Source organism: Drosophila sulfurigaster, chromosome 2R (genome assembly GCF_023558435.1).
Source record: "Drosophila sulfurigaster albostrigata strain 15112-1811.04 chromosome 2R, ASM2355843v2, whole genome shotgun sequence".
NCBI lineage: Eukaryota > Metazoa > Arthropoda > Insecta > Diptera > Drosophilidae > Drosophila > Drosophila sulfurigaster.
In genome coordinates this window covers 8781971-8802504 of record NC_084882.1, presented here as the reverse complement: position 1 = coordinate 8802504, position 20534 = coordinate 8781971, and the positions used below count along the sequence as shown (strand labels likewise).

The window sequence follows — 20534 nt, the reverse complement described above, 5'->3', positions numbered from 1 at the left end:
TATATGCGTCCCAAAAATCCCTCGCAGATAAATATAAAAAAAAGAGAGATACGAAAGCACATATGGTGAGTTTGTTGGTCTCTCTATGATGCCCGGGATTACCACTGCGGCAAACCGTAAGCCTCCATGTCACTTGACCTGATTTTTGGATCAATTTAAAGTTCGTATTTCCTGGGCACAGATGCTGCTAAAAGGGAGAATTGACTGCGGCATTCGCGAAGCTGCAACTCTAAGGCGAATGAAAGTTAAACAAAAAGTTTTAAGTAGATTCTGAATCCATCGAGAGACATTAATGACACTCAATTGGAGTTTGACCAAAGTTCTATTGACATATCTATCTATCGCAGTGATATTTTTAGTTAATAATCTGTTGAACTAAGCTTAAAATGCACTTCATTAAAATTACATTGCAAGCTTAACTTCAGCTATGTAAATTATCCGATTGCACACTCCCAGCTGTGAATATAGAATTTGCGATAACAAGAGCATTCGAAAGTACACACACACACTCAACTTAAATATTCAATTATGTGGAGATGTGTGAGTAAGCTCATAAATAGTAAAAGATACAACTACAAGTACAAGTATATTATTACAATGGAAATATGGACGTTAGGACATTAGGTCGCCTGTGGCGATTGCTGCTGGTTTCGTGTCGAAAAAGCCTGAGCTCTAATGAAAAGGAATCTTTTCAGAGCTAACTTGACGCAGGCCACAACAGCTGCATAAACCAACCAATGTCCATGTCCCAGGTGCACGAAGTGGTTCAGCTGGCAAAGACTCGTGTGAACAAAGGTCTCCACTTATGTAGGTTTGGGATTGAGCTGGGGACCACCACAGTCAGGTCGCCTCATTAGCCACAACTGAAGCAGAGGCAACTGTGGCAACCACAATGCATTATAAATTTAGCTGCTTCAGCACATGCATACATATAAATATGTACGAACGAGTATGTATCCGGACTGTGTGCTTAGAAATGTGCCTATATGTCGTGCATATGAGAGGCTGCTGGCTTTGCTTATTCAATTATTCAATAATAATAAATGATATTACGCATGCATATAGTGGAACAACCGCACGAGCACAAAGTGCGAAATGCTGTCTTTGAAGCATTAAGCAAAGCAAATATTTAGTCAGTTATATAAGCAGAGGAATACATATTCATATGTTAGTATACATACATGCATAAACATTTCCACTTTTCTCTCCGTCGGGGCTGTCTTTGTTTGAGAGCGCAAAACAAATATTAACACTAAAGTCTGCCACAAAATGTAAATATGCTTAAAATGCAATAATTCAATTGCATTCACATTAACTGCGATAATTTAATATTTTATTTCGTTTGTAGCAAAGACAAGCCATGTGAAATTGCTGATAAATTTCAATTTCATGGACTTGAAATAAATTCTTGTTTAATATTTGCAGTGTCAGAGTGTTTAAATGTTCGCTATATTTAAATATCAAAATATATTTCCATAAAATTAAATTTCAACAAAAAGATTAAGGGTTACGAAAGCAGACATCCTGCTCAAAACGGGTAAGTATAGTAAGTTTGCTCTTATTAAGCAAGATGTGCGTAGAATTTCGAGAACTAAACAAAAGCATCAAGCAACCGCAGGAAGCAGGAGATGGCAAGTGGTGAGGCAGTTGCAATTGCAATGGCTATGACTGCTGCTGCGGCTTTGGAATTTTGCATTATCTAATGCTTTTGAGCTTGAGTCTATTGTTGTTATCTGTAAGTAAGTATTTTAGTAAAATGCCAAGCATGCATGAAATGTGGCTGCATATTATGTTGACCAACTAATTTGCATTTGCCAACTGTCCATGCATCTGATAGAGTCTTGTGGTTTTCTTTCCTATGTTAAATATTTGCACCAACATATTTGCGATTCTGTTGTGGCAAAGCGCAACTAGGCATAAATTAATGATAATTTGCAAAATATAGTCTACGTTAAGAAGTACCTTTGATTAGATTTGAGCACACTCAGCTAAAGATCTCTTGATTGCACATACCTGTAACGAGACAAAAGGATACAAAGTTATAATGATAATTTGTCAAAATAAATTGTTGGTGTTTTTGTCGTAGTTGTAATGAAAGTAATACCAAAGCATTTATTTGTCCCAGAGTCACACCAAGTATGCGTAAAGTATGACAAAGTTTTGTACATTTTCCAGCTAAAATGGCACACTAATAGCGCGGTCAACGAGTCGTATAATTAATGTGCTGCCAGACAAAAGCTGTGATACCAAAGTTGGCAACCAGGCAGACAAGGCAGATACACGAGCTGCTGCTGAGGCAAAAACTGAAACCAAAGTCAAACACACTTTAACGGCACTTGTCACTGTTTTAACTGCAGACCAGAGGGGGGACACAAATGCTCGCCTCCAGCCACAGAGTTGCACTTTTGTGGGCGTGCCAAGCGCCCAACAGCGCTCTTGCTGTATATGTGTATAAGTGTGCGAGTGGTTAAGTCATTAAGCGAATGGCATCCCAAAAAAGTGCCGCCAGAATTCATCGCAGCACATAAAACGCACCACATCTGAAGTGCCCGCATTATGGTACAAGTATATTCGTATATGTATGTGTGTGGAGAAGAAGAATGTGGGTGTGCAGTTGTCTGTCAGTGGCTGTTTCTTAAATTGGCTAATAAACTGACAGCAGCTGGGCGCTTTGGCCACCATCAGTGGGCGTGTGACTTTATGCGGCTACCATCTCAAAATGCCTGTGGCTTCATTAAGTGCTCATAACATAAACATATGAAGTGTTTTTTGTTGTCCCCAAAGCAAAACTGAATTTGGCCAAAGTTATAAAATCTTCACACAACTGCCAGCTAACAATGTGGGAATTATCAAAATCAGACTGATTAATAAAGAAAAATATTTTACTTAGAGAGTCAGAGGTTATTTGCCGTACAACTGTCAAACAATCAATCTTAATTAATATTTGCAAATTTTAGTGACGTAAAAGTTAGTCAGTAAAAAAGATTAAATATTCACTTAAAGTCAATAACATTTCGGTTAACCATAAATTAATATAGTTTTTCTCTTCCAAAGGCTGCACTAAAACTATGCGGAATTAATTAAACATTTTATAGTTCAACAAAGCAAAATAAATTAGAACAAAGTCACTGATTATATTAATATATGCATGATAATGGAAAATATGTCTATTAAAATTATATAGAATAAATAATATGCATATTTCTATCACGAAACCAAGCAAATACAATTGCAAATTTGATGCGACAAAATGAAAAGCACAGCAAATATATCTTGATTAAAATTTAAGTGGGCGCATTTATTAGTTTAGTAAAATTAAATGGCCATCCGGCATACTTTGATAAAATGAGTCGTATAAATAAATTAGTCAAAAGAATGCGAATAAAAGCAAAGCGCTGAGTTTTATGGGAGTTGGGTTAGAAGGTGATGTTGGTCCTTGAAGGGGAGCAACGCACACACACACACATACACACATAACTTTGTTGCGGTTTAGTGCTACAGCTTGAGTCGCCGAATGAGTTGTATCATAAAATGTGACCCACTGTGTTTTTAGCTTGGCCCCCTTTTACTTTGTTTTATACCATTTTTGGCTTATTGCGAAAGTTTTTCGTGCTTCTACTTCTGCCTCTGCTCTGCGCTTTTGTTGCAGCAAGTAGTGCGTAAAATTTCATTGCGATATGCTGAAGTTGTGCAATAAATTTCCAAAATTATTGTTCACATTGAAGCGCAAGTATTTTATGTCCCAATCGATGCGAGGGTTTGGCCCTGGCCCCGATTGCCACACGCATGTCGCATTTTAGGCCCATTGCCCAATATATTATCCTTTGTTGTGCGAGTGTATCGCCAGCGATAGTTATTTTGGTTTTTATGACTTTATGCTGCGTGAAGCTAAGCTTAACTCAGCTCTTATTGAGTTGGCAGCATTGACAGATGTGCCAGCTGAATGTTTTATTGGTGGCTATTCCGATGTGAGAAGGCCAAAGGATTTTACTTAAAATAATAAAAGAGAAACTTTATTGTTTTACGCGCAGTATTGAACGCTACAAAATCCATCTATAATCTGATGTTTTTCATTTGAAATGGGGAATGGGACTCTGCAGTCTGCAGTCAAACTAATTAAGTAGTTTGGCAAAGTCATTAACTCATTATCTGAGCGCAAAAACTTGACACAACGCTTCAATAACTTTGTGCCACAAACAACATTTGCTAATTTGCAATTAATTAAACATCATTTGCATTGCCACTTGGCGGGCATAAACTTGGTCTAAGTAGCACTCCGTTCGCCTGTATTCGTAGCTTCAACGCGCATCTGACATGTTTACCCAGTCCAGTCCAGTCCAGCCCGGCAAGAGGCAACTAAACTTTGACACACGGACGGAAATGCAACTTCCATGTGTCTGTCATAACGAGGTGCAGCTGCAGCCAGCCGGGGTCAGACAGCTGAAAACAGAAAATGCCCGCATCTCCTTTGATGCTTCTGGTGCTGTTGCTGTTGCCATTGCCGTTGCCTCATTGCGCTCCTTAATTGATGTTAATTGATTGTGCGTGAACTGTGTTTGCCTTTTGTCTGCGCTCCGCACCTTCTCGTGTGCTGCTTTGTCGCTGATTGCTCAGATTTACGACTGACCAAAATTAAATAAACCAAATTGGGCACTCACTCTGCAAATGTAAATGTAAATCGCGGCAGCGCTCATAAGTATGCTATACAAAATTTGCTGTCAATATGGCGGCTCACTCTCGCATGTGTGTGTGTGTGTGTGTGTGTGTGAGAGTATGTATATATGTTAAGTCTGCTTTTTGTTGTTGGGCGTTATCGCATTTGAGATCGGGGCTGGTCGCCAGATTTTTTATTTCATTTTCGTCGGCTTACCGATAACACTTCACACGCACACAAATGCGGAAAAACAAAACAAACAAGCAGGCGCATGTCAACAAACACACACACACGCGATGTAGCAACAAATTTTTAGCGCGTTTGTATTACATTTTATTTAATTTTGTTTTATGCTGCAAAACCCTTTGGAATGGGCTGCCAAATCCACAGCAATTGTTTTTCCTTCTCGCTGTTCTTGTTGCTCGCTGTGATGCTGAATGTATATACTATATGTCAGTATATATGAATGTGTGAAAGCGCGCGTGTATGTATGTGTGTGTGTATTTTGATATTTTTATGCAGGCTTTTGGTGTTCTCGCTGGGTAGGCGCTTTATTCAAATAAGTAACGTCGAACACACGTCGAGCAGCAAATTTATGTTGTTTCAATAACAATTTGAAAAGAATAACAACTGAAGCAACAACAACAACGACAGAACAGAAACAACAAGGAACATTTGCAAAATACAAGAACAATAAAATGGCATGTTGAGTGTATTAAATTGCCATTTATTTGATTTTTGCTTTTCGCTTTTGTGCCTCGATGCTTCATTTTTGTTTTCTTTCTGCCTTATTTTTTGTTGAAGCATATTTTTGGGCGCATTTAAATAATGTTTGCATGGATTTTTATGGTTGCCGCATGCCTTTGGCTGTCTCTCAATATGTGTGTACGAGCATGTTTGTGTGTGTGTGTGTGTGTGTGTGTGTGAGAGAGAATTGGGTTATTTTTGGGTTAAAGTGTCGCCGGGCCATCTAATTGTGAGGCTCGGGCAAATGCTGTGCGGGATTTGGAAGCATGCCAAGGACATCATGCGATTGTAAAAGCTCTTCGCATACTTATCGGGACAGCAAATGTCCAAAATAGAAAAGCCTCAAGCGACGAGTTGTCAGGGATGCTGGGCTTCGAACAGATATACAGCGAAGCATAACGATTTCGGGATTATGTAACAGATACGAAACAAAAATGATTTAAATTTATGCATGTGATGCTCTACTTACTCGTGTGCTTAAAAGAATTTTTGATCTTTTGATCATAAGATGCTTAGTAATTTTGTTGTATTAAAGCATAGATTAAGAATAACAACAAAAAATTGTAATGCTTTCATTTCTCTATAATAGGTATAGAGTTTATTTTAAGTACAGCAAAACTTCTTTATGTGATTTGGACGCATTAATTAATAACAAAGGTCCCCAAATGAAATTATGTTTGTGCTTGAGGTAAGAAACGCTTTTACCTCATATCCCAAGTCTATGGCTCTTAAATTGGAATTAAACTTAAGCACAGCTCTATCCCACATATTTAAGCTCTAGGGTTGCTATCAGACATTAAACTTTGAAGGACGGGTCATACAAAATTGAAGTGAAGAAATGGCAACGGCAGCACTAAAACAAAATGTTCAACAGCCGAGAGACGGCATGATTTTTTAATGCACTGGCAAATAATTTGTCCGTAAGGTGCCTTACCTACTCCGACTGCCAGCATACCTTTTTCTGTTTTGTTTTTGTTTTTTCTGTTTTTGGTGGGTGCCCCTTTTGGGTCAAGCGCTTTGGCGTGACCAAGCTCAAGAAATCGGAATTGACTTTTATGTTGGTCATAAAAAGGATTTTAATGTGTTTTATGCGCGCCAACGCAAAGTCAACAGGCCGCATGGCTGACCACGCACATGCCAAGGCCAACGGAGAATATACTCGTAGTCGTATAACTTGGCCTACACATAAATCCACGAAAAATACCAAAGAAGCTGCCCAAAACGGAATTACGCGTGAGTAGCACATTTTTCGGCCTCGGACTCGGCCTCTGCCTTGTCTTAGTCCACGTCCTGGTCAGTGAATTTGCGAATTTATGGCAGGACTCTGCGTGTGTGCTGGCGATATACGTAAGTATATAAATATAAATATATGGCGAGAGCGGTGAGACGAGACGACAAGCTGACTATCTTTGACTTCCACGTCGATATCAAGTTGTCAATTTAAGTAGCAGCCACGGCGCAGTCAAATGAGCTGGCATTAATCCTGTCTGTCGGCTAACAAGGCGAGTCCGTCTCATTTGCCTAGCGGGGTTTTCTTTTTCTTCTTCTTCGTATTTTCCTTTTGGCAGCCATTGATCTTGACTACGTGCGCTGCCAGATGGAAGCCGTCGGTGGTTATTTGTCGCCTACACGCTGACAATCTTTCACGTGGCACTTAGCATAAAGCTGCAGATAAAAACATCCTCCCCCCATCCTCACCTTGTGCTCTACTGATGTTTACCTTTTTCGGCAGCTCGCACACAAAACACACAAATCCTTCAGAGCAATCAATTTGTTTTTATTGAATTTTCTACTAGCCGGCCAGGACTCAAACGTTTCCCTCCACACAGCACTTGGGATACGCGTCAACGTTCGCAATTTGCTGGAGGACATTCATTTCGAGTACACACACATGACATGCCACATGGAACGGCACAGCACGAGCTGCACAACGTTCTACCACCTGGCTGTGCCACCTGGCGTATGAGTGACGCATGGCTCAACATTTGTTATGGCTTACGATCTATTCCAAGGCCTCCCACCATCCCATCCCTGGGAATCGTCTCAAGTTGAAGCTTTTTTATTACCTGTTTCCTGTTTGTGTTGCCTTGTCTCTCAGCCTGTCAAAATTTATGCTATAAAATTTCCCGTGTAAAACTAACGTCAAGTATACGCCCGCGTGGCCGAGCCAACATTCTTGCTGTGAGCCTTCCCTTTTTTGGCCAGGCTCGGCATTGTTAGCTTTGCTCGCTTCATTTTTCAAAATGATTTCTATCGCCTTTGCTCCTTTTCAAAGTTTTTGGCATTTTACATATGCTAACCAACGCTTCGCCCGCTGTGCTGTGGTCTCCTCTGTTTGTGTGTTGAGCCTGCTCTGGTATCGCTGCCGGCCTTTCTAACACTGCCATGCTAAGGCACGCGCACAAAGGCAGCTTCCCACTCCCGAGAAATTCCTGCTGTTATCATCGCACCCTCGCACGTATTGACCGCACTATCTCCTCTCTACATCCCAAATTAATGAACCTGGTATTTAATCCCTGCTTAAATGCCGATTCATTCACTTACGCCGTTGCGCTTAAAGCGTGATTTGAATTTTTAAAGCATTTTTTGGATGAGCTTTTTTTCACATATTAAAGAGGATTTATTTAATTTTTGGTTTTATTTATTCTTCATTTAACTAAAGACACAATTTAGAATTGTATTAATTATTAAGTTGAGATGAGTGAAAATGTATTTTATTAAAACGCAGTCTTTAATTCAACACAAAAAAAAGGATATTTTGAAGAGGATTTTACCAGTGTAATCTACTTTATGAATTATTGCAAGTGTTAAGAATAAATTTAAATATTTTATTATATTTTGTTCTGGATATTTTGAATTTTTGTTATTTCAAGGTAATCTAAATAACTTTGTTGCCACAATTGGAGCATTTTATTTAGATTTGTTTTAGAGTTAAACATTATTTTAACTCAACTATTTAGAATCATAATCATAATTAAGATAAGTCGAGTGAAAGTGTATTTCGATTGTGTATCAAATTAATATGATAATCTAAATGATGTTTTTTTGGAACATTATTTGTTGCAAGAACTACGAATTAATTTGAATTCTAATTTGTATCTTATCTATAATTGTTCTAGTTACTTTTGCTCTATTTTTCCATTAGCGTGGTGAATTATTTTTATAACACTCTGCCACACGTCCGCAACGAGCATTTTACATGAAATGTATACATACATTTTATTTTGGGGTAAAAAGCCGCAGCTCAACTCCCAAACCTATTCAATTTTCCACTTACATAATTACTACGAGCAAGAGGCAAGAGGCATGTACACTCCTCAATGCCACGCCCGCGTTTATCAAATTGCCACCCGCAGTTCAAACACAAAGGCAAAATTGTGTTGGCTTGAAATATTGTTGTTAAGGGCTGCGTTTATGTTTTTACATTCTATTTCGTTTTTTTGTTGTCGCGTTTTTTTTTCGGCGGTCTCACTTGCAATTATTATAAAATGGCGCACAAGAAGGGCACAGAGCGAGACCGAAACAAGGACTTGTGACGCCATTCGTGCCATTCCTTGGAGACTCATTTTCAAGAGCCTCGACCGCTCAAGCATCTCTCAAGTGGGTCAGCCCCAAGCACTGTGCTTCGGTGTGCCCAACTGTGACTCGAAAGTTCAAGGATTTTATTGTTGCACAAAATGTAATTGAATGCAATGAAATTACGGCGCAGGCAAAACGCACAACTCGAGCAACAGAACGACATTCTATGCAGCATTTAATTGCGTTTATTGTTTGCCCAGATGTGTGACTATCTGTGCCTAGCTTTTTTTGTGTCGTTCTCTCTCTCTGTCTCTCTCTCGCTTTTTCTTTGTGGAAATTGTTTGCTTGCTGTGTGCAGCATTGCAATTACCATTCTGATTGGCTACAGAGAGCTGAGTGCTATTTGCTAAAAGGATATACGACTATTCTAAATTGGCCTGGCTTTTAAGTCTATACTCGCTGTGCACGCAAACATTCAAATGTCAGTCCTAGGAAGAAATCGAATTAAACGTGAGGCGAATTCAAGAAAAAAGTGACAGAAAATAAACTATCATTTATGCTAATTAAGTTATAAAATATTGTTCAAAGTAACTGAGTTTCACACTTCATCTATTCCAATTTAATTATTTATATTTTTGACAAAGTTCCTCTTTTAAAGACACACCAATCGTATGGTCAACAAGCTTTCCCTCAGACTTGCTCATTTGGCTTAAATGCTCACACATATTTGGGTATTTTATTTACATTCCTCCTCAAATGAAAACAACAAGTTAAACCAAACACGTGCTGACCGAACACACATCCATCTACAAACAGAACAAAACAGAATAGAATACAACACAACACTAACTTGCTGGGAATGTTAGCAATTTTGGCTTGTGTTCTGTGCTTTCCCCTGGCAGAACTTCATTCATGTGTCCAGAGCAGCAAAAAAAAAAAGGTGGTTTGGACTTAGTACTGGCCCCAAAAGTGACCAAAGCCCGTCCAGAACTCAATCAACAGCTCAGAGTGACCCACATTTAGAGATAAATTTGCCAACATCAAATAGTGCAGAGAACAACAACCACAACCGTTGCCCAGGGACCCTATAAAAAAATCCCAAAACTGTGAGTATGTGAAAGAGAGACAAACGACCAGAGAGAGCGAGACAGAGCGAGAGAGAGGGAAATATATATAATTCAAGCTTATCACTCCGGTTCCAGACCATTGCGTATTAAAAACATTTTTGTTACGCCAATAAAAACTCGCAACGGAATTTTGCATAATGTGTGCTATAAAAAAAAATGAAGCAAGTTGCAAACAGTCTTGCTCGTGAGTCGTTTTTCGTCTTCTTTTGGTCTCGTTTTCTTCCTGCTCTTGTTGACATTTCCGTTGGGCACACAAACTAGGCAACGGGGTTACATCAAAAGCCTTCTCTTGCCAGCCTTGCCTCAGTCTCAGTCGTAGTCCAACTCGGACGCATTTTGTTTATAATGTTTTCCTATTTATGTTGCCGCTGTTGCCAGTTGCCGCCGCCTGTGAAGCGGCTCCGTTTTTTTATTGCTCAACATTAAATGGGACCAGACGACCAGGCGAGGACACAGACTGGAGGCGGGGGGATACTGTGTCAAGTGGGACAAGGGACAAGGGAGAGCAAGGCCTGAAAGCAAGTGGCGCGCCTGATGCTGTGAATTTGCCGAGCCCCTCTGAATAAGCATTTCATGAGACAAAAATGGCACATGAAACAAATGAAACAGAGCCAGCTGCAAAACTATGCATATTGTTTGTCATTAACAAGGTCGGCGGTACAGCAAAAGCAACAACAACAACAACGAGAACGAGAACCCCCCAAAAAAATGAGCAAAACTAAATTCGCTTTGATGAAAGAAAGCTGTTACATGCTTCTACTGCAGAGGCCTCGACTAGAGGGAGAGAGACAGAGACAGAGAAAGAGAGAAGAGATGTGATAGGCGGGAAGATAACATCATCGTTGGGTCGCCAGCTGACATTAATTTTGTTTTCATGGCACAACCCACAGGGCTGACAATTCTTTCTCTTTTTCTCGACCACCTCTTTGCTATGTGTGTCTCTCTATTGCACAACGTGTGTGTGCCACACTGTGTGTGTGCTAGTGTGTGTCACTGCCAAATGAAGACATTCTGTTCACAGTTGCTGTTGCTGTTGCTATTGCTTTTGTTTTTTTTTTTGTGCTCTCCTATTTACTTGTTTTCTTTTTTATTTTCAGTTTTTATCTTACACTGGCACTGGCTTGATTGACATGCCGTCTGCTTTATGTGGCTCACTCACTGTCCTTTACTTTTTGGCAGCTGACCGTGACACAAAAACAAAAGACAACAGCAACAACTACAACAACAAGTGCAAAAACAAATTAGCACAGTAGTTTTCATAGTTTTTTCTCCTCCTTTCTTCCTGCTGTTGATTCTCTGATTGTGATGATGCGTTTTTGACAATGAACATCAGCTGGCTGTCACTTTTTTTTTTGTTTGAGCTGCCCTCGAAGAGGCAAACCAAAAGTATCATTAGCTTATTCATGTTGAATTTATAATTCTTTAAAATTATGGCATACGAGTATTTTAAATATATTTCATGTATTAGTTAATGAGTGAAAGTAAACTACAGATTACATTAAGATTTTGATTTCTTGGTTCAATTTTTATAATTATCAATTCTTCAAACAACAAACAAGATAATAATCTTGAATTTCAAGATTGATCAATCTAGCATTTTTGTAGAATTTTGATCTTGATTAAGGAATACATCAATTTTGATATCATATAATATTGATTCAAGATTTTATTCTTGATTTCTTTGTACTTTAAACACATTCGAGTATTTTTAATTTCATTAAAAAAAGATCTTTGCAATGTCTAAATATATGGTGTCTTCTTTAAAGAAATATATTTCAAATCACGTCGAAAGAAAACATTTTAATTTACATTCAAATCAATTTACGTAATCGAGTATTTTCAGCAATTCATTCAGCCTTGAGAAGGTTTTATTTTATTCACTCCCGAATATACTGAAAATCACGCCATTTACTCACATCATGGCAAATTCAGTGTCGGCTCTTTTCAGCCCTTACATATTACATTTAATTTATTTAAAGCTCACTTTTTCACACTCCGTCGCTATCGACCATAAAGGAAAGCCTACACAACATGCGAGTACCAACAAAAAAAAAAAACACATACATTCAGAAAAAGAGCAAAGAAAGAAAAAATCACTCATGCTGTTAACAGAGGCAACATCGGACGGAATACGGATATGGTTTCGGGTTTGTTTGGTGATCCATTCTCTGTATTGTTTGCGTATTTGCATAAAAATTGCGCATACGAAGCGTTGTCGTCGCACACACAAAGCCAGCTTTAAATTCGTGTCCTCAATTCAAGGTTGAGTTCATATTTTAGAGTCGCCAAAAAGGCTGGGTGAAAATTTTTAGTAATTATGGAAATTCATATGCAACAATGCAAGCGAATTCATTCAGTGAAAAATCATTACCACATCTGTGTGTATGAGTATACGAATGTTGTGAGTGTTTGTGTGTGTATGCTTTATTCTCCACTCTACCATTGACTATTCACTCCTCAATGCCATTGCAAGCAGCAGAAAAAAGTTTCATTTCCTCTCTATGTGTGTGTGTGTGTTTGTGTTTGTGTGCATTTGCATTGTTTGGCATTACACAAATGGATATTAATAGTTGGCATGAGTACGGGTATTTTTACCGTTTGCCGTTGAATGATGATGATGATGTACTCTCATTGTTGCCGACTGGGTTTATTTTCAATTAATCATGACTACATTCAATGGAAAGCAAGTGGATGGCTTTGCGCGCATTTCAAGGTCGTCGCACAGACAAAACCAAGCGAACGCCGCACACTTGAATATTCAAAGCGAATGAATAAATGAATGCATGACTGAATGCACGAATGATTCCAGCATAGCTCACTAAATAGCCGAGCAGCAGGAGAATATTAATTGCCATTTTCGTATTTTGCAACATTGCCATATTTCTTGGCATTTTGTTTTTATGCCCACGCTGTCAACGCCATTGTCTTTTAATAAACCCCAAACCTAGAAGAGGTCTTCTGCCTCGTAATACTTGTATTGACAGGCCAACATAATAAACATAAATCAAGTGTTGCTATTGTGCCTAGTTCTCGGATATTGAGCACTTCAACCGTTTAGTTGGCATGTCCCAACAACGCTCGAGCCATCGCCATCGCCATCGTCAGCGCCAACGCCAACTTATGCCATTTATCTTGAGCAATCTCATTGGCTTCTCTTGGCTGCCACACATGCATATCATAGTCGTCATCGCTTTTATTATTTCCCACAATGAACGGGCCAAGTGCCTAGACGCAGGCTCAAGCGAAAGTGCGGCAAGTCTGCTAGTCGATTGAGCCCATAAATAAGCCAGAAATATAAAGAAAGCCTTCCTGTTCACATTGACGGCATTTCAGAGTGGGGGCCGTCATGGGCGTGGCATGCCTCTTGTCACGTGTTTCCTGCTTTCAGTCACAGTCGCTTGCTCTTGCATGTGGCAGCCAAATTTACCACATTTGCTTAATCAAAACAACCTTGTGGATATTCTACGATAATATGAAAATACTGTGGAATATGTTCATATATGTTTATTTTTTTTGGTGTTTGAGTTTCAGTTTTAAAAATAAATCCACTTTTCTCTAGCCAAATTAAATTGACCCACATTTAAATAACATTAAATGCAAGGAAGAGCAAGATAAATGCGCATTATCTGGAATCCTTCAACATAATTAACTAGACATGTTCTGCTTATGACATCAGCAGTTCATCAAGCCAGTGAGAAACACTTAACGTGCTGGAATGTTTCTGTCGAGAACATAAGAAGTCGCGTAACACGAGACATAATTAAGAAAATACTCGATGTTCTCTCTTTTGCTTTGACTGAATTTAATATTTGTGTATTAACTCGTCACCAAGTCACTTAGAAACGCCGCGAAAGAACTCCGCAATGCCTTCAAAGGTGGATGGGAAACATTTCGAAGACATTTCAAAATTAAAATTCTTAAAGTACAGCAGAAGGAGTGAAAGGGTCCAAAACACAGACGCGTGAAAATGACAAAAAAAAAAAGTGAAAAACAGCAAAGGAGTCGAAGGCAGACATGCGTGTTATCCTTGTTGTTCGTCGTGGAAACAAGCGTCACGCGGTTAAGGCATTTATGAGTGCCAAAGGACGCAACATCTTGATAGTGACAATGTAAATGAGCGTAAATGAGAGTGTGCTGGAGTCTGAGTCAAATTCAAGAATATTCAACGGTACACTGAAAAAAGACCAATTTCTAGAATCAAGAACACTTGTCTAAGAAACTGTGTTCTTAAAAAAACAAACACCTTAAGAAAAAATTTGTCTGAAAAAAGATTACTAGGTTTAGGTTACAAAATTCAATAATCCATCGAAATTTCTATAATATTTTATCGAACCTTCAGTGTTTTCATTATTTGTGAAGTCGCGAATCATTCTTCATTAATAAATAAATAAAATAGTAAAAAAAATATATACATGTAAGGTTTTTACCTCTAATTAATAAGAGGGTTTTATATAAATTGTTATTGAAATCAAGATTACATTAAGATTTTCATGTTCTTGAGGCATTTTTTAAATTCTTAGTACTAACCCCAATATCTTGATTTTCAACTTTATTTTTTCAGTGTAGCTGACTTTCAACCAAAGTAAAAAAGAATGAAACCAAATCAAAAGCGAGCGTGTTGGTAAAGTTCAAATTCTGTTTTGAAGAGTCTAAGGAAAGTGGCGAAAATGATATTTGACCTGCAATTTCATTTTGAGCTAATCGAAGAGAACAATCGAGAAGTCTAAATTGCTGTCACCTTAAAGCATCTTTCAAGTAGTCAAAAATACTTGTTAAAGCAACGTTCGAATAACTTTCGAACTTGCTGTGAGCAGTTGTCAACCATAGATTGTGCTGAAATTGAAGCTGACAAAGCCTCACCAGTTGGAATTTTATGATCCCTTAGTGACTGTTTCGCAGCTTATACTCGCGTTCTCAGCAACTTTATTGCCGTTTAGCGTCGCGTCGCGTCGAGTTGCGTTTCGATGCGTTGCGAACGCCACTGACAACTTGTCAAAAATTTAAAACTTGTCGTGGCCTACGTGGCGTATGTGGAATGCGCAAGGCATGTAAATTAAATACGTTGTAGCATTTAAATCAATATGTGTCCGCATGTTCTTTTTAATATTATAATTAAAAAAACGGAAATTATTGCCATACCCAAAGCGCAGCCGTAATATTATTTACAATAAAACATTTATCATGTGTTTGCGCAGCTTTTTTAATTTAATCAAACGGGCCGCTGCAGTTGCGAGGCAAAAGAATTGTTCATTTAATTGCAGACTCAGTGAAATTTATGACCTGCTGTCCTGTAATGACCATCCAGAACATCGCAACCCGATACAACTGGATCTCAATTACGAGTCAAGCAATTCATTATTGCAGCGCTTAAATTTACTCGAATGACTTAAGATTCCAATGCAAATAAATTGCATGATATTTAACAGCGATATCTTAAGTGCAGTGCACTAACTTATAAATAAATTTGAAACTAAAAAGTACTGATTTAATCTTGTAATAAATTAAATTTACTGATCTGAATATTAATCAACTCTCTCAGTGAAATAAACAAAATGCATAATGATAAAAAATTTCGTGGGTTTTTCTGCATTTTATGTAAAAACGAAGCCATTACAAGTTGTCGCCATTAGCAAAGGGGACCGCACAAATGGCACCTTAATTAATTTCCAATATTGTCAATTCCCCTCAACAATAAGCAAAAGAAGAAAAAAATGTAGCACAAACTGGATTTTACGAGTATGTGCCATAAACTTCAGAATCGGAAACGCGGTTGTGTGGTGTAATAATTTTTGCCTTAACTGCAAAACATTTTCGGTGCTGCTGTGCATGTGTAAACAAAGCAAAAACCAAAAACAAAAACAAAAAACAATTAATTGGGCTGCAAAAAAAGTGCGCTATGATGGGGCAGGCAGAGTGCAACTGCAGCATCAGCATTCGTTTCCATTATAAATGTCAACAGAGGAAAAAACTATAAAGACAGCGCGGACTGTGCGGGGGCGGAGTTGGGGAAAGAAGGAGACGAAGCAGAAGCCGAAGCAAATGGTTAGCAGTTCCCATGTGCAATATAAACGAATTTAATTATTGTTCATGTGCTGAAATATGAGCAAATTTATTTATAGCTGTGCATGCCATTCGAGCAGCCACTGACATGAGCAGTTGTCATTGTTGTTGTTGTTGCTGTTGCATGTGCTTGTTTTTTAAGCGTTTGCTGTTGCATACATAAATGTTGCAGGCACCCAAACACACACACACACTCACAGACACACGGAAGCGAGCACCCGTATCGAGCAGCATTTTTATTTGTAGTGCTTTATGGCATCGAACGAGTCTCGTTACCTGCCCGAGCCAACGTGTCGTATGAATTATGGCCATGGGCGGCGCATGATTAATATTCAATTATATGGTACAAGCATCCTGCACACACACCCACACACACATACGCGTGGGTTGATGCTGCAAAGTATGCTACAATTTTTATGCAGCCATGCAGAAAACTTTGCTAATTGCCCTATAAACAAAAAAAACGAGAAACTTAAACAACAATTGAATTAATGCACAGAGCAAAGAGAAGCGAGAGTCTGTTGCATCAAGCCAACTTAAGCACGAACTCGCATGTTATTTTTATTTCATTTAATTATCCACATATTCGGCTCGATATTTGGATATAATTTGCTTGGCATTATACCAAACAAATCTGACTCATCAAAAGTTGTGTAGAAGTTACGCAAGTTACTTGCTAATTTGAGTCATTAGCGTTACGCGTATTTGCTAATTAACTTTTAATAGCATTAAAAACACGGCAAGTTTTACGTTTGAGCCAAACAACTACTATTATTATCGAAAGTATTGCATGAACTTAGCTCGACATGTTTTGCGTGTACCTCAAGCATAAGCTATTGTAGTCGCCTTCTGACAAGGCCAATGACCATGATTTATGGCTTTCATTATTTAATGTTCACCTGCACGTGCTTTGCAGTTACAGTTTCTGACACATTTAGCCTCTGCTCTGCCCCCCCTCTCCTTAAACATTTCAGTTGTTATCGAATAGCTTTAATTATGAATGGCGAAAAACTTGTGTACTTGTGCACTTGTGTAAATATTGTTTTAAATTTAATGCCAAAATGTTAACTGCGAACGGAGTAGAATATAATTTACATATAAATGGAATTGCATATTTGTTTGCTTTATTCATTGCATTTTTTGTACGATTCTCACATTGAGCAATTTTGTTTGTCAAATATTAAAAATTAATTAAAGCTGCACATTTTTATGCATATTTGCTTTCCATATATGTTTTTTATAGTTTTTGTGTACGCGGACACTTGATGTTTGAAAAAAATAAAAGTAAATTAAAAAGAAACAGGAATTTTATGTATTTAATATGTTCGCTTTGTCGACTGACTGAGCATTTATTTAAAATATTTCCAATATACTATCATATTGATGCAAATTATTTAAACAATGGCAACAAATTTAATATGTGCAATTGTATTGACTGCGCCTCACTAAATAATAATTACAAATGGTTTCTTATTGTGTTCGATTGTTAATTTTTAATTTCAATGGAATTCAGTTGCACCCACACACACACCATGGCGTATACTTAACGTGCAGAGAAGCAAGAATTATCCACCGTCAACACTACAGGGCAATTGCATGTGAACTAATTTATGCATTTAAGGCACGCCTGATTACACACACACACACACACACACAGTCTCCCCGAAATAAATCCTCACACACACAGTCAAGGACAAGGGACAGTGCAGTGGGCAGCAAAGTTGTGCCCCTAAATTGCATATTAATTGCTCATTAATTGTTGATTAGCCTTCAAGTGGGTATAGAATTTCGGCGAACAGCAATCTCAGCCTCGCGGACAGGCGGCGAGGCGGCAAGGAGGGGGGCGTGGCCCACTAAGCGTCAGTAATCTTTAGTGTTAAGTTAAGTATACGCAAAACTTATCAAGAGGATTAGTGCTGCTCTTGTTGCTGCCGCTCGCTCGGCATTAGTGCGACAAAATGTTGTAATCAATCAAATATACAGTCAGGGCGAAAGCCTCGCTGCGGGCTCTCTTCCTTGGCATTTACTGCCACGCAAATACTTGCAATTAAGCATTATTAATCACAGCGACTAAGCAGCCAGAGCCAGAGTCAGAGTTAGAATGTGCCTCACTATGATTGGACTGAGCACTTCCGTCCTGACAAATAATTACAATAGTCATCGCCCAAGGGGTCCACATTCTGTTTGGCCTGATAATGTCTACGTATTATTTTCGCTTAAAAATAAATATTTAATTAAAAGTCGACTCTTTCCACCTTCAACAAATCAAACATAAATCGACTAATGAGAACAGATTTTTTACAAATTCTGCAAAAGAATGTGTAAACAATGGAATAATATATGAGTGAATCATTATTTTTTTCATGGAATAATAAATTAATAGAAATTCTCTTTTTATAGTATTCCATATTTTTCTATGAAATATTAATTTCTGTTGTGTATGATTTTATTGATATTTACTTTTTTTTGGCAGTCATTTCTTTTTTCACTGAATTTTGCAAATTATTAAATGCACTTAAAAAACAACTTTGTAAAGTAATAATAAATTTGTGTCAAAGCTTTAAGCAACGCAGATGTCAGGGGAAGATTTCGTAATCTTTGGCACAAATATAAGAGCATGTCAATGAGTTCAATGAAGGATAAATGAGGAAAACAATCGACTCGAAGCACGAGGGAACAAGCACGCACACAAACACTTGAGTCCAAAGGTTGGGGCATTGTTCACTCGTTGATCAGCTCAAACTGAGAGTTGTGCACTAATTGCGACGCTGCTGTCGCTGTCAACAATGAGGAGGAGGAGGAGGAGGAGCACCAGCTCATCTCGATAGACAACAATGGCATAAAGAAATTGCCAATTTGGCAAATGTACTCGTACGATTATTGGCGGCTTCACAAGTTAGTTTGGAAAGCAGGCAGAATGCCAGATAAATGTGGGGTAAACACTTGAAGCAACACCGGACATCCAGCCAGGTGATTGCCAAGCCAATCTGCAGCTAATCAATCAGTCCTGGCCCCAATCTCAACTTGAGTTGAGTTGGGATGAGATGACTTGACTTATCTCAAGTGCCTGGCTGTCATGTGAAAGATTAGCGTGTAATATTTCCGAGCGAAAGCTTGACAATAAATCCAATATAGAATCTGATTCAAAATCCTCAAATAGCATTTTATGTTGAATTCCTCTCGTAGCTCGTTGCGAATTCGCACTTTAATTATGAATGATTTATGACTCAATTACCGTTTTTCTAGACGTGCTCGCCGAGTTCAAGTACACTTGATCCTTAAGTCCTTAACGCGCTCGTCCTGTTTCAACTTTGACTCTGTCCTAGTTAAACGCTTATTGTTGCACTGTCTGCCACTTCACTTGGATATCATCGCACTGAACAGAAAGCATTTGGCATAAATATTTGCTTTAATATTTCTTATTTTCTTTCTCTTTCTACTTTCTTCCTTCTTTTTTTTGTATTTGCTTTTGCCTTTTTTCTGCCTTTGCAGTGCTTGGCGCGTAATTTATTTATTTATTTATTTTACTATTTACTTTTTGCGGCATACACAGCAGAAACGTAGGCATGGAAGTTGCGACTTATTGGCGCCTGTTATACACACACGCACACACTGAAGCTATAACTAAAACTGAAGCTGAAGCTGAGGCTGAGGCAGAAGTTGAAGCTGATGCTCAAGTTGATTTCCGGTTGACATGCAGCCAACTTCGTTCGTTGTTGTTGTGTGCGGTCAATATATTTTGGTGTCAATGTGTTATCTGGGCGTTGTTTTTTGGTCACACGGGCCTAGTCAATGCAACAACTTGAAATGCCTTCGCCCAATGTACACACACTTGCCGACACACGCTGACACACACTCACACACACACACACAAACACGCACTGACACACTCACGCACGCACGCACTCACATTCGCACTCGCATTCGAATTCGCATTAGCGCTCGCATTCGCGTTTGCTGCTGTTTGTCGCACTCACACACGAGCACAGTATTGTACAAATATTGTAAAACGCGTCGCGGTCGAACCGTTGATGCCGCGTTATCGTGCGCCCGTTTACCGCTACCAAACAACACAAATATCGAACGTGAACTGACACGCCACTTCGCTACATCCAAAAGCCAAAAACAGGCGCAGCCTCATCTCATGCCTGCCCTTCGTTTCAACCGTTTCGTTTCTTTCGTTAGGATGGCCCGAAGCTCCAGGGAACTCCAAAACGTGCACACAGGCGCCAAACGGTCGTCGAGCGAACCAGCACATTGCATTTACTGAGCGACAAAGAGCGCGCATGGTACCAATAAAAGAGAGAGAATTTCCTTAAGGGAAATTTCCCCTTCGCAATGTTGGGGCGTAAAGGAAATACTTTTGTAATTTGTTAAGGCATTTTTTCTCCTTAACGGAGCTAACTCTCAAGATATCAGGAAATTTA

General features: G+C 38.8%; 1 protein-coding gene and 1 long non-coding RNA gene across 6 annotated transcripts in view; one reads left to right on the top strand and one right to left on the bottom strand.

Annotated features, from left to right (window-relative positions):
* Positions 1–20179, bottom strand: part of LOC133838867 (neuroligin-4, Y-linked) — a 77357-nt gene extending 57178 nt beyond the window's left edge. For 2 of the 3 annotated variants that reach the window (XM_062270099.1, XM_062270098.1), the window contains exon 1: positions 19343–20179. The gene's annotated coding sequence lies outside the window, so the exon portion shown is untranslated. Of the gene's footprint in view, positions 1–1962; positions 2014–19342 lie in introns of all 3 variants that reach the window. The other variant, XM_062270100.1, reaches the window with a different exon arrangement.
* On the top strand, positions 5928–7653 carry LOC133838872 (uncharacterized). 3 transcript variants are annotated; one of them, XR_009894015.1, is made up of 4 exons: positions 5928–6089; positions 6183–6634; positions 6722–6748; positions 7231–7653. It is a non-coding gene; the product is annotated as an uncharacterized LOC133838872 (long non-coding RNA). The 3 variants fall into 3 exon arrangements; XR_009894014.1 differs by lacking the exon at positions 6722–6748 and having other exon boundaries at positions 6177–6634; positions 7231–7652; XR_009894013.1 differs by lacking the exon at positions 6722–6748 and having other exon boundaries at positions 7231–7650.
* Positions 20180–20534: the final 355 nt, after the last annotated feature.